Source organism: Mustela lutreola, chromosome 9, assembly GCF_030435805.1.
Source record: "Mustela lutreola isolate mMusLut2 chromosome 9, mMusLut2.pri, whole genome shotgun sequence".
In the NCBI taxonomy this organism is placed as follows: domain Eukaryota; kingdom Metazoa; phylum Chordata; class Mammalia; order Carnivora; family Mustelidae; genus Mustela; species Mustela lutreola.
The window spans coordinates 53,155,232-53,165,141 of NC_081298.1; positions in this window are offsets into that span (position 1 = coordinate 53,155,232).

Sequence of the window (9,910 nt, forward strand, 5' to 3'; positions counted from 1 at the left end):
AGGCAGTTATTATTAGTTCTGAAGTATTTGTGATTCTGAATTCTTGGCCTCATTAGTAATTTTATTTTTAAATTCTCCCATGGAGTGGTGATTGGCCTTCAGTCTTTCATTGATGTACATCATTGGGTCAAATGAGATGTGTGTGCCCAGAACTATATATAATCTTCTTTGTATTTCACTGGAGATGGCATTTCTGAGTTTTGTTCAATTGAATTTGGACAGATGTTTTAATAGTCACTTCTAGAGTTGGCCCTGGAGAATATCTTCCTTGTTTTCTCTTCCCGATTCTCTGAAAAACCCTGACTAATTCACATTATCACAGTGATATCACAATTCAAGTTTTTCCAAACACTATAGCTGCAAAATAGAAGGAAGCTACTCAGAATGTAATGCTATTGTGAATGATTGAGAAAGAAATCATTATTATAATTAAGCTACCAGGTTTCAATGTATTTTATTGTTGCTTAGAATATCCTAGCATATCCAGACTTTACAGAGATTTTATGATCCTAAGAGGAGCTGAACTCATGGATCAAAATAACTATGCACATAAAAAGTACAATTACTTACCTAAAAAAGATGATGTGGTTAACTTTATATGGCAATCCAAGTGTTATTGGAACAGGAATTAAAAAAATAGCTTAGGGGCGCCTAGGTGGGGCAGTGGATTAAGCCACTGCTTTCAGCTCAGGTCATGATCTCAGGGTCCTGGGATCAAGTCCTGCATCAGGCTCTCTGCTCAGCAGGGAGTCTGCTTCCCTCTCTCTCTCTCTCTCTCTCTCTGCCTGCCCTCCGTCTACTTGTGAATTCTTTCTGTCAAATAAATAAAGAAAGAAAATCTTATAAAAAAAAAAAAGAATGACTGTACTTTAAAAAAAATAGCTTAAAAGGGGCGCCTGGGTGGCTCAGTGGGTTAAGCCGCTGCCTTCGGTTCAGGTCATGAGTTCAGGGTCCTGGGATCAAGCCCCACATCGGGCTTTCTGCTCAGGAGGTAGCCTGCTTCCCTTCCTCTCTCTCTGCCTGCCTCTCTGCCTACTTGTGATCTCTCACTGTCAAATAAATAAAAAAATATTTTTAAAAATAGCTTAAAAGTATATGATAAAATAATGATATTCATATACAAAGAAAAGATACTATACTGTGAATATAAATTAAGTGAAAATTGTTGAAATAAAGAATACAATAAATGGAGACTAAGATGAATATAGCTGTAAAATGAATAAATGAGTTGGGAAAAACAAACAAACAAACAAATTAATGACTTCTGCCCAAATGCAGCAGAAGAGAAAAAAAAATAAAGAAAATATTTAAATAAGTACTGAGATGAATTTTGGAGAATTAAAGAAAGATAAAAGATACCAGACTTAAAATGATGCCGAACATGAGAAATCAGAAACAAAAACCACACACACACAAAACCACTCATATACATTATGGTGAGTTTTAAGAATATCAAAAGCAGAGAAGAGCATAAATGATGCCCAAGAGAAGAACAGATCACCTAAAATGTACAAGAATAATGCTGACAGCAGAATTCTCAATAGTAATAGCATATAAAGGTGACAGCTGGGTGTTTGTATAGATGGAAAAGATATTTGAAACTAGATATTATACATCAAGCCAAATTATTGATTAAATTTGAGAGCACAGTAAAAATACAATGAAGCATGTTAGGTCTTAGAACATTTATCACACAGAGACACACATTTTAGAAAACTTCCTTGGAGGACAGCTCAATTTAGATAGAGAAAACAGAATTATGTACTCAAAGGCCCATTTTAAAGGAAGGATTGAATATAGTCTGCACTGCAAATATTCTTTAATCGTATGTTCTGAATTTCCTAAATTTAAGAAGTATTTGTTCAAATATTTATCTTTAAATAAACCCTAGGAGACTTTTTCTTGGATTCTGGAAAATCAGTCCATTTGGATACAAATCTTTTTGCCACTGATGGAAATTTTGATAGCCCTTAACTATGGAATGCCTAATGTATTGTTACAGCAATTGTAATTTGCCAATACATGGGTGATGTGTGTGTTTATTTTTATTTATGATGGTTTTACTCTTCTATGAGAATTTTAAGTACACATAATTTTAATAAATTATGATTGGTTGAAATTTATCTGAGGTTGTATATAACAAAATGAAATTTGTGTGAACTAAAGAAGTGCGTCTCCATTTTTTTGTTTTAAGAGTAGACTGGTCTTTAAAAATTGTCCAAAGAAGTACATTATATTCATTATTAAATTTGATAATATACAATAAAGTATTTATGGGCATATGGAACCATATCAAATTCTACTATTAATTCATATTAATAATTACCATAATAGGAAAAAGGGATATTTTTCAAAATGAAAATTAGCGTATTTTTCAGAATATGATATAGTGTTATTCACTGAACAGAGGGAACAAATGTCAAAGTTTAACACAGTTTACAGAATGTTTTAACATAAATTGAAATTTAAATCTGACCATATTTCACAGTTTTAAGTAAAATGGTAGCACTTTATATCCTTGAAAAGTGGTAAGTGACCCAAAACATTGCTTAGAAAAACAAATTTAACACTACACTAGTCTGAGATGGTTAAGTGATGGTACAACTTGCCATTGTGTATCATCAAATGGTATATTGTTTTCTTTTGGTCGTGTCATTATATTTTATTTTAGCCATTCTGGTAAGTGTGTAGTGATATCTCAGTGTCATTTTAATTGCATTTCCTTGATGTCTAATTATGTCAAAATATATTATTTTGATGTTTAATGTTCTGAGCTTTCTCAGTTCAAGACCATGAAGCCACTTAGGAAAAAGACAGTTGCAGATGCACTCATAGACCAACTCTTATTTAGAAATAAGAAGAAACATTACTACCCATTCCAACAAAAAATAGACTTGTTATGCAGTAGGGATTTTATAAATTACCTGACACAACGTATATAGGAAGATGAAATGGGACAGGCGGCTTCTTGCAGCTATATACAACATCATTTTAATTTCAATTTTCAGTATAATTTTTCCAAGGTATACACAGAATATATATTTAATGTAAATTGTGAACGTTTTCAACTCTGTATATGGAAATTAATCAATTTTAAGTTTACAACAATCAAAATTAACGGAAGTTTATTTTAAATTAGTTAGCTTTCTCTGCATTGCAAGACAGAATAATCAAGAATTGTTAAGAAAAAAATAATCTCTGTAAAATTACCGGGGGTGCATTATAAAGTGTTCGGTAACTGATCAAACTCACAATTTGGATTGAATGGCAAGTGATTTTTAAAATCTGGAACTTATTGTCAATTTTTTTTTCTTCATTGTTTCTTAATAAATTACTGTGTTCATTTGCATGGAAGTGAAGAAAAAATGCATGACATTTCATCTCAACACTAACACTTTTAACTGGCAATTCTGAATGTACTTTACAGCAGTGTCACAAAGTAAAGATCAATGATGTTTCATGAAATATTTTTTATAATTCTCAAGGAGATAGGGAGTTTGTGCAAAAATGCAAATCACTTTGCAACTAAACACATTGTTTATTTCAGCTAATTTTAAGAAAATATGCTAAGACTCTCTCAAAAAATGAAGCAATGGTTTAGGTTTTCCTTCAAACTCCTTATCTAATCCTGAACCAACAGCACATAGTTCAAAGAGCAACTAATTTGAGCAGCTCCAATTTACACGTTTCCTAACAATGCTTAATTTAGTGGAATTTCTGTCTAATTCTGTTAATTTGATGTAGTGAAAGACAAACATTCAAAAAAATCATTCTTAATTTATATAGATTGCCAAACTCTGCATTTTCTGAATGACGCCCAGGAATGTATTTTAAAAACAAAGAAACAATGGCAGAACCACTATAAGGTCATCTCTAGGCAGAAAGTGACTCAGAGCCTATATGACTCTCTCCCTGAAAGTATACTGTAGGCACTGAAACTACTACCCAGGACCCTGGGATCATGACCTGAGCCAAAGGCAGAAGCTTTCACCCACTGAGCCCCCCAGGCGCCCCCAAAATAAATTTTAAAGTGAATTATGCACCTCTAAGTTCAGAGACAATAAACATCAACCAACACAATTAATAAGTTCTATTTCTTGAAATTTCGGGAACATTGATAGTCTCATCTCCTAGAAGAACAACAGCTAAAATTTTTGGTCATGGATTCTTGCTAAATATCACTTTCCCAAAGAAAATTAATGTTATGAATTTTCATTGATTGTTATTGATCATGAAGAATATAACAACCACAATAAAAAAAAAAGTAGGAAAAACATGATATCTCATCTGTAAGGGCATGTGGAAAGTAGGAAATGCTAATAAAAATAACTACCATTATTTCCTAAGTTAACATAATATAACAGAATAAAAATATTTCATAACAATATTTTCTAGGCTCATTCTGATAACTCTTTTCTACATTCAAATTTAAAGGTTGAGGCATGTGATATATATTACACAAAAAACATCCCAAGGAATTTGTTTAAAAAAAAAAACTCTTAATAAAGGACAAATCCAAAGGAATTTTTTTCTAATTTAATTAACAAATTATGAATCGACTTACCTATTTCATCACAATTTATCAGGCACCAATAATATTTTTTAATCGTCATACCTGATGCAATAGTTACCATCTTTCAGACATACTGATCACCAACAAGCAAATAAACAAGAGCACCGTAGCTTAAGATCTACCTGCATAAATATAGGACTACTTCAGGCAATCTCTTCACCACAACATAGCAATGAATAGAAATCATACATGCTCTGTAATGGACATACAGATGAGATAGAAGGGGATGGGTGTTAATATATGCAGAATCTTCATTAATTACATTGTAAAACATAATATGGAAAAACAGAATACAATTTTAGAAATACCCAGGTCACCATCACTGTTTTATTTTTACATGTGTAGATAAGGAGTTTAATAAACAATCCATGACTATTCAACTTCTTATATTTTGAAAATTTTAGCAAAAGTAACAAACCTAGGAAATAGAAAATTGTATCTATCTGCAAAATACAGCTTTGCCAGTATGGTAGAGGAAAAGCAAAACAAAATATGTAAGAAAAGTTTAACATTTCACAAGAGTCTTACTTTTATTTTTTTATTTATTATTTTTTATTTTTCATTTATTATTTACTTCTAATTTCTACTTTATTTTAATGAAAATGTCATGACCATAACAAAAGAGCAGAATTAAACCAACATGAGAAATTATTTTTTCATAAGTTATAATAAACTAGCTTGGTGATTAATTCAAAAATTATATTACAAACTTCAGTGTTCTTGCAGTAAGTATCACTGCATAAACAAATGAGTCAGGAGTCATAAACTAATGATGATTCTAAATGTTATTTAGAGAGACATCCTGTTCTTAATATATTTCAAATATTCTACACAAGGCAAAGTGGATCCATGTAATCTGTAGGCAAAATAAGATTTTAGAGAAGTATATATTTCCAACAGTATTTATAAAATATTACCTTTATGTAAGGCATCATCGTGGACTTTGTGGAGAACACACAAAGGAGTAAGAAGTGGCCCTTCAAGAAACATATACAATATCAAGGTTTAACATGAAGCAGCATGTCTTCTCTAAGTAAAAAAACAATGTACCAACTGACTTTACTGAAACTTTATATTTATTGCTCTCGTTTTAGGTCATAGTGTCCTTCTGCATGCAGGCTGCTATAACGGACATGATATACACTGAATAGCTTATAAGGAACAGGAATTTATTTCTCAGAATTCTAGAACTGAGAAGTTCAAGATTAAGGAATGGGCAGATCCAGGGAGAGCCCACTTCCTCATAGATGGCTATCTTCTCACTGTAAACATACATGATGAATGAATCAAGAGAACTCTCTGGGGTCTCCTTTAAAAGGACTGTAATCCCACTTATGACCTAGTCACCTCCCAAAGGCTCCCATGTTTTAATACTATCACTTCCAGAGTTAGATTTCATAATATGATTTTGGGAGACATAAACATTCACACCATAGTATATATAAACAAAAAAAGACACAAAAACAACAAACAACAAAAATTATTTTAACTACCTATTATTTTCAACTACATAAAATGTTAATTTGTTTCTATATTATATTAAATAACTCATTTGAGTGATTCACTTATATCCAATGCATCTGAGTGCAATTAAATTTGCTTACCCAACATATCCAGCAGCACATTACTTCAGACTATCCCATTCCCCACCTTACAGGATTTACCACAATTAGAAGACAGGGGATAGAGGATAGATAGATAGATGTATATGTAAACACACTTGTACATACACATATGCATATTTTTTCCTGTTAATGATACTCATGCAAATAAAATTGAAGCTCAAGGAAACCTGTCTTGTGTGTTACTTAATATCCAGTTTTTAGTCAACATCCAAAAACAAATAATCCAATAAAAACATGGATAGAAGACATGAACAAGTGTTTCCCCAAAGAACACATCCAAATGTTCAGTAGATACATGAAAAGATGTCCATCATCATGTATCATCAGGAAATTACAAAGCAATACTAGAAAGACATACCACTTCACACCTGTCAGAATGGCTAAAATCAACACTACAAGAAACAAAAGGTGTTGGAGAGGATGTGAAAAAGTAACACTTGTGGGGGCTGCCTGGGTGGCCCAGTGGGTTAAGCCTCTGCCTTCAGCTCAGGTCATGATCTCAGGGTCCTGGGATCAAATCCCATATTGGGCTCTCTGCCAGGCATGGAGCCTGCTCCCTCCTCTCTCTCTCTACTTGTGATCTCTCTCTGTCAAATGAATAAAATCGTAAAAAAAAAGAAAAAGTAACAATTGTGAACTGTTGGTGGTGATGCAAACTGATACAGCCATATTTGAAAACAGTATGGAATTTCCATAAAATTTAAAAATAGAAGTCCTTTGTGATCCAACAATCCTGTTGGTGTGTATTTACCCAATGAATATAAGAAAACTTGTTCAAAGGGATCCTGGCACCCTATGTTTATAGCAGCATTATTTGTAAAGCTAAGATATGGAAAGAGCCCAAGTATCCATCAATTGATGAATAAATAAAGAATAAGTGGTATGTATATACAATGGAATATTATTCTGCCATAAAAAAGACTGAAATCTTGCCATTTGCAATAACATGGATGGAACTAGACAGTATAATGCTAAAAGTGAAATAAGTCAGTCAGAGAAAGACAAATACCTTTACTCATATATGGAACAAAAGAAACAAAACAAACAAGCACAGGGGAAAATAATAAGACATAGAAAGAGAAACAAAGCAAGAAACAGACATTTCATTACGGAGAGCAAACTGATGGTTACTTGAGGGGATCTGAAAGGAGTGATGGATTAAATAAGTGATGGGGGTTAATTAGAGCACTTGTCATGATGAGCACCGAGTGCTATATGTTATATTGTACACATGAAACTAATACAACCATATATGTTAACTAACTGGATTTCAAATGAAAACTTTTTTAAAATCCCAGTTTTTAGCTTACATTCTGGCTTACAAAAGGGATTTAGTCAGGAATTTGGAGATTAGTTAATGAACAAATAAGGGGTGAACAGGCAGTTGTTAGATAAAATTACTATCTTTTCTGGCATGATCTTATACCTTTTATCTAGAATTATTTTTAGCACTTTAGACTCTTCCTATTTTATTTTGAGTCATTAAACAAAAATTTCCTCAAAGGACCTTAGACTCCATCCAATTTGAGCAACAGTGTGAGAGAGGAAATGGTGTCCAGGAGGAAAAAAAAAAAAGATGAAACTACTTTTGTTTACTAGTGAATGCATAGTTCTTCCACAGAAGAAGCTCTAAATGGTCATGGCTCCAGCTTTATATGTGTTCAGTCATATGTTCAGAAGTAGGTAACACTATCAAAAAATATAAAGCATCTGAGATTATTTTCCCTTATTTGAAAGCTGGTGTATGAGTCTTCTGTGGTTTCTTGGGTGTTGATAGAAGACGCAGACTCATGGTTCAGAAATAATATAGTTTATTATTCACAGCAATAGAGGTAGCCAGAATATTAACAGTATTTGTGTGTGTGTGTGTGTGTGTGTGTGTGTGTGTGTGTGTGTGTAGGGGTGGGAGTTATATTTCAGTTCTGAGCCTCAGTTCCCACAAGAAGAATCAAAACAGAGGCAGATAATATTTGCAAACACAACAGGTTAAGTTAAAAAAAAAAGATACTATTTCTGTCTTCCAAGTCTATTCAATACAACCATCTTCAAAGGATGGTCTATAACAAATAATAAATGCAGAAATGTAAGAAGCCAATTGAAAAGTGTCTCCCAAGAAACACACTTTGAGAGTCTTCATTTGACAAAAATACTATAGGATATTACATGGATCAGGTGCATTGAATACTGGAAGGTTAAAATTACAAGGGACCAAATATTTGTAAGCAGTTCTGGCATCCAGTAGAGTTCAAATAGGTTTTATAAGATTGAGGAAAGAAGCCATCAAAACCTGGGCCCAGGGGCGCCTGGGTAACTCAGTGGGTTAAGCCTCTGCCTTCGGCTCAGGCCATGATCTCAGGGTCCTGGGATCGAGCTCTGCATCAGGCTCTCTGTTCAGCAGGGAGCCTGTTTCCCCCTCTCTCTCTGCCTCTCTGCCTACTTCTGGACGCTGTCTGTCAAATAAATAAATAAAATCTTAAAACAAAACAAAACAAAACAAAACAAAAAACCTGGGCCCACTTTTCCCAAAAGTATGATTCTGATTCTAGTCTCTATGATGTTATCCCTTGAAGACAATGTCTCTAATTGAGTTGAATTAGTTTACTAAAGAGCATACCCCCATTTGTTGTAGGAGATGAACAATATGCAAGGGGCAAAATGCCACAAGGAAGCCACCTGGTTCACAGTGGAATATAGAATCAGTTCCTTTGGGATGATTTTTTCCACATTTGAATTCCAACTTAAGGGACAATAAGAGTGCCTTCTAATAGATTTTAAATAGAAAATGACAATGGAAACCTATACAAGATTATAAAATGGGAAATTTCATTTAGATAAGCAATAATTTCAAAGTCATCTTCTTAATATTACAGACTCCTCACATAATCATAATTTTATTTTGGTATTATTTGGTAATTTCAAATATAGTAAATATAAAGAATTTACCTCTGTAATTATAGCGAGTCTGGTCGTAGTTTAATGGCAACAAAACTTCAAGTTAGAAGTATGGTTTACCAATTATTAATACATTTGGAAATGGTGTGTCATCTTCACTCCACTTGTCTCACTAAAACAGTGAGCCAAAAAAAGTAGGTCCAAGCTGTTTACTATGGTCAAAATGGGTTGCTTTTGCACTTGGTAATGAAGCAGTCATATTCTGGAAGAAGAATCTGAGGCTATTAATATTTTCAACTTATTTTCAGAAAAGGAAAGAAAGGATAATCTAAGCTAAAGCCAAAATCTTACACAAGGTGGCAGGAGAATGATCTTTTCCCAGATAAAGGGTTTTTCAACTTAGCCATGTTAGGAGGAAGAAGAGATGAGACATTGTGGACTTGACTAACGTTTGTACACTGTTCAAAAAGTTTTCAAAATAATGTGTATTATTTTTATTCTTTTAGTTGAGACAGAAAAAACAAACAAACAAACAAAAAACCACTAATGAGCTTACTCTTAAAAGGAGTTAAACAAGAAACTAGTAAAGATTGAGTGTTAGGTATTGTCCCCCTCCTTTTTTTTTAAATTATGTTGCTAGTTACCATACAATACATCATTAGTTTTTGAAGTAGTGTTCCATGATTCATTGTTTGTGTAAAACACCCAGTGCCCCATGCAATATGTGCCCTCCTTAATACCCATCACCAGGCTCACCCATCCCCACATCCTTCTCAACTTTAAAACCCTCAGTTTGTTTCTTGGAGTCCATAGTTTTTCA